Genomic DNA, 5,814 nt, shown 5'->3' on the forward strand with positions numbered 1-5,814 from the left:
TTATGGCTGGTTTCACTTTATTTGCGTTTGATTTATCACCTGATCAAGAACCGGGAGGGCATTTCTCGCTTATTAAAACAGGTAACCTACGCGCTGAAGTTCGGTTTGCTCTACCGACCCCCCACACAATAAATATGCTTGTTTTTGCAATCAATCCCAGCATTCTGGAAATTAATAATAGGAGAGAGATCTTGTACGATTTTAACTGATAATGGATAATCTACAACTCACAACACTGCTGAAGGCCGATCGCTATGCAGAACGCATATTCGCCGGTGTGTTTCCGTGTGATTTGCTACCATCGCGCAGAGTGAATCAAAGACCATCTGCATATATTGTGAACACTGACTCAGCCGACAAGCCTGGTCGGCACTGGCTGTTGATCGTACTCTGCGATGATAAGAAGGGCATATTTTTTGATAGCTATGGCTTTTGTCCGGATAGTGTTATCTTTCCTCGCGATTTTGTGACATTCCTGAACAAGAATTGTGAGTCTTATTGTTATCAAAACTCTCAATTCCAGGATACATACAGCTCTGTATGTGGCCATTACTGTATTTTTGTTATGTATCATCTAGCCCGTGGTTTACCCTTCAATAAGATTTTAAAGTGCTTTGGTGATAATAAATGTAAAAATGATGCAATAGTCTCAGGTCTTGTAACATCGCTCTTGTCTACACATTCAAAGTATAATAATAATAATAGCTGTCTTTATAAGCAAAAATGTGTGCGATTTTGTGACCACAGCTAATTGCTTCACCTCCTGCCGGTATCTGGTCTGTGAAGAACTATAAATTAAGACTTTTACACTGATGCCCGCTGGGAGAGACATTGGGTCACATTCTCCTTAGTTGTAATCATCTTAAGAACAATAAGTGTGTTCAGAAATTCCTTCAATGTGCGGCTATCACTTGGTGATTAGCAGTGCTTGGTAAATGTGTTATATTTTCACAGTGTAATAAACTGCAGTAACTTGTCTGATTCATGAATCTCACCATTTGTGATACTGTGTCTTTGTCTTTGAAATGTCTTTGAGATGTATTTATTTTTTAAAACAATAAAATCTTTTAATACTTTTACTGTGTCTTTGCTTTTTACATCCGTATAAAACACACACTTTATATACTTGGGGGTAGTTGTAACTTGGCCATATAGATAATATGCCCAAGCAATAAGATCCACACTATCAAATAAACAGTATTGGAGATTTAAAACTCATATAAAATGAGAATTACACTATCAAATAAGAGTAAATAATCTGATAGCAACATCAAACTCATATAAAATTCATATAAAAAGCTGAATAAGATACAACACAGGGCCTGATAGGGGAGGGGGAGGAGGGGTGTGGCTACACACTTTGATAGGGGCGTGGCACCTGTCAAATTGAGTTTGACGAAAGATAGCACTGCATCACTACTGTTCAGCACCCGGGGCACTATCTGTACCACTGATTCCCAGGCGCCGGTATATGTGCTCCTGATGCGGCACACAGGTGCACACGGATATCTCCGGTGCTAGTTTTTCTGGTACTGGATGTATCAAGACGTATGAAACCGGCCTTACTCTGGACTCCATCTAGCCTCTGTTTAGGTGTCCTTTTTTTTAGAGGTTCACAAAACTGTGTCCGACGGCACTTTTATGCACGCCTAATAAAAAAATGAACACTGTGGGATCACAGGCCATATGGCGTCCATCTGCCGCATTACAGGGAATCTTCCGCTGGGGGTTCCATCTGAATCACATTTCAGATATTTACACGGAAACCCCAGTGTAAGCGCTCAGAGCAGGATAAGTGTAAGCTGAACATTACTACGATCTTTGGGAGGCAGAATGAACAAATCAGCATCAGGTGAAAAATTGGTTTTATTTATTTTTTACACTGTTCCTTGTGCGGTATAAGTGATTAGACGACTTTATTTTTCTGGTCGGTGCAATTTCAGAGATACCAGATTTATATCGTGTTTTTATGTTTGGCAATTGCCATACAGTAACATACTTTTTTTTGCATCGCCATATTTTGAAAGCTATAATTTTTCCAGATTTCTGCCGACATAGTCACGTGGTGGCTTGTTTGTTGCGGTATGAGTTGACGTTTTTATTGGCACCATTTTCGAGCGCGTGACATTTTTTGATCACTTTCTATTCTGATTTTTGGGAGGCAGAATACACAAAAACCAACAATTCAGGAATTGTTTTTTTTTATGCCGTTCCGCGTGTGGTAAAATTGATAAGGCAGTTTTATTCTTCGTGTTGGTACGTTTATAGCGATACTACATTTATATATTTTTTTGTGTTTTGCACTTTTACACAATGAAAACTATTTTATAGCAAAAATATTTTTTTTGCATCGCTTTATTCTGAGAGCTATAACTTTTTTACTTTATGGCTGATGGAGCCGTATGGTGGCTTGTTTTTTTTGTGGGACAAGATAAAGTTTTCAGCAGTACCATTTTTATCTACATTTGTCTTTTTGATCACGTTTTATTCCACTTTTTGTTAGGTGGTGTGATGATAAAGCACCGGTATTTGCTTTTTTTTTTTTTTTTACTGTGTTCACTAAACAGGTTAACTAGTAGGACCGTTTTATAGGTCAGGTCGTTACGGACGCGGCGATACCAAATGTGTACTTTTATTGTTTTTTTCTTCATAATATTTATTTATGGTGTGGTAGATTGACTCACTCAGCTTCTTAATGAGGCAGACACAGGAACTGTTTCTATTTAAAGTGCGACTGATTTATTGTACTCTTAATAAACCACGTCACCAGAAAAAGTAAATACAGCCTTTGTCCGGCAGAAGGGTAAACATAAAATAACAAGTCCATACAATAGTGCTGGTTAGCCCACCTGGCTTAGAGTCCAGCTTCCATGTCCTTTAACAAAGAGATTCAAACCAGGAGACTTGCAATCTCCATACAGCCAGCATGTGTGACACAAACAGCTCAGAGCTTTCACCTCCAGGCCCTCCCACACCAAATGCTCTAAAGACTGGGATTTTACCCTCTGACCTCCTCCCTCTTTACAGGTGTTTAATCACCCTAGCACTCAAGATGGCTGCTTAACTCCCTTGTGTGCTGGAACCTTTTTCCTATGTTTAATTGCAGAAGCTAATAACCTTAGTGCTACATATCTCCCCTCCAGTACTTTGCCAGTGACTTTTTCACATACCCCCCCCCCCCTCTGCCCAGTGCCGTAGGTTTTGGCACCTTCAGTCACCAAACAGGGGAGTCTACACTGGCATCTGTGTTACCATGCAGCTTCCCAGGATTGTGTTCACATGAATGATGAAGCTCTGTAGCCCTGAGTTTTCTACTTTAGGAACGCCATCTCATCTTCAAGAGACCATTTGGCCATTGACGTCTTCGTGCCCTTAAGAAGCCTGAATACAGCGGCGCCTGTAGACAGAAGCAGAAGTCGCAAGGAGCAGGTTCTGGTGGAGATGTGACTACTACTCAAACAGATTGAGCATGGCGGGGTGGGGGAGCAGCAAAGCTGAATTCTTGACCAAGGTGCCAGAAAATCTACATACGCCTCTCTCTGCGGTCATTTAACTGCAGTCAACTACATGTCTATACCATGCATGAGATCAGCATTCTGTCCCTTTCTGGACTTTTTACTCTATGTTATCAAAGCTAAAGAACAATAATATTTTGGAATTTTTAAGCGCATAAAACCATCAAAAAAAAAAAGAAAAAAAAAAAAGTTATATTGGTTTTTATAACAAAAAAAATCTCTTTCCTGATGTGCATTAATGTTTTATTTCAAGAACTATATATTTTATTTGTCCATCAACATAACTGTATGAGGGCTTTTTTTATTGCTGGATCAGTCGTAGTTTTGAATTAATCCATTCATAATATCTTGAATAACATGAAGAAATTTCCAAGTGGGGTGAAATGGAAAGAAAACAATTCAGATATTATTTGGGTTTCAATTTTACAGTGTTCAGTGTGTAACATGATTGTTCAGGTCAGTATTATTACGATGATTCTAATCTTATAGTCAGCACATTTAAAGGGAACCTGTCACATAATTCTTGCTGCCCAAACCAAGGACAGCCTGAATCAGTGCCTGACAGCGTGATTGCAGGCAGGTATTTTATTAGTTTGAAGAGATGGCTGGGAGAGAAAAAAGGAGTCTGCTGAGTCTTCTCCCTGCCCAGGTCCAGGTAATTGACAAGTCTCCTCCTACGTACACACACGGGAGAGACCTGTCAATCATGAAGAGCGGGGCAGGAAGAAGCCACAGTGAACTCATCTCTTCTCTCCCAGCTATTTGTTCAAACCTGACTTATGGTCCCCTTGGTTTTGTCATCATGAATAATGTTACAGGTTCACTTTAAAATTCAGCTATACTGTATATATAAATGTGAAACCGCCATCTCACAAAAACTGCTCAAAATTCTTACCAAAACTCTGACGACAACGATAAAGCGCTGATGAAACTCGGACCGGTTTTTTTTTTGCATACAAGAAAATCACTGACGTCAGAATTAGAAATGGAAGACGTAAACAGAGATTCAATTTGTTGCCACATTTGCGAGACGATATCCAGCCTGCATGGGCCAATATTCCTGCATTTAAATTATTTTGTGACAAGAAATTGCTGCACTTAGAAAAGCCATAGGAGGTCCAAGGTACTAATAGACAGGTGTCTCTACGGGAAAAACGACGCTCATTTAATGCACATAATGTGGGAGTGTGTAAACATTGGAAACTATTGGAAGAGGGTAGTTGACTTAATAAAATCTGTGTTTGGAATCCATATACAATTGGAACCCAAAATCTACATACTTGGTCTGTTGGAGGAGGGGCTGGATTCGGGTTCCCCTATAGTTATAGCTATCTCCCGAGTACTATTTCAAGCTAGAAAACTTTTAGCAGTACATTGAATAGAAAAATCCCCCTCAACAATAGAAGAATTGAAATCCAAACTAAATAATGTCTTATGTATGGAAAGGGGAACATATATTAAAAGAAACGCCCTTAAAAAATGTATAAAGATATGGGAGCAATGGTTAACTACTCTGGGGATTGCATCAGAAAGCCTTCTCAGAAACACTATGATAGACCGTCTGTACATCTCCTTGTTATGAACCTGTAAAATCTCCTAACTCATCTCAAGTCCATAACTTACATGCCCAAAGTGTTAGATCTTGGAAAACAAAAGTGTCAAAAATAATTAAATGCTGTCAAAAATGCTGTGATTCTCTGTATTTTAATGCAATACACAAGTAGTCAGATATTATTCATTTATATTTGTATTCATATATGTAATTTGTAGTAAATGAATGATAATACCTACGATGACTGTTAATAGGAACCGGTTTGTATTTGGTTGACTTAAGTTTTTTTTGTGTGTTTTCTTTTATTTAGTTTTCATTGTTTCTTCTAAAAACAAACTAAAATTTGAATGTACCTTAATATCTTTCACAATAAAAAATGATCTGATTGAGATGGGAGTCTCTAATAAACTCCCCAATCAGTTTATAGGTGCTTTATTTCCATTGTTTGCTTTTTGACAAAAGGTGTTAATTGCTTACATTTATTAACCATTTAGTGCTTTAAATAATTTTCCATTTTCTTTTGTAAGATGACATGTGAATTTGTATTGACTGAAACTCAATTTATTTATTTTATTTGAAAAGTAAATGATTTAAAAGAAAGTGTCTGCGCCTACCCATGTGATTTCTCTGAATAAAAAAAATTAAATATGTAAGACAATTTTCCCCACATTCTGAAAATGAAAATGACTTCTACAACGTGTAACAAGCTTTGATGTGGTTGTAATTAAAACTTTTCCCACTTTCTGA

Source organism: Phyllobates terribilis, unplaced genomic scaffold (genome assembly GCF_046119375.1).
Source record: "Phyllobates terribilis strain yellow unplaced genomic scaffold, ASM4611937v1 Scaffold_5__5_contigs__length_657084704, whole genome shotgun sequence".
Taxonomy (NCBI): domain Eukaryota; kingdom Metazoa; phylum Chordata; class Amphibia; order Anura; family Dendrobatidae; genus Phyllobates; species Phyllobates terribilis.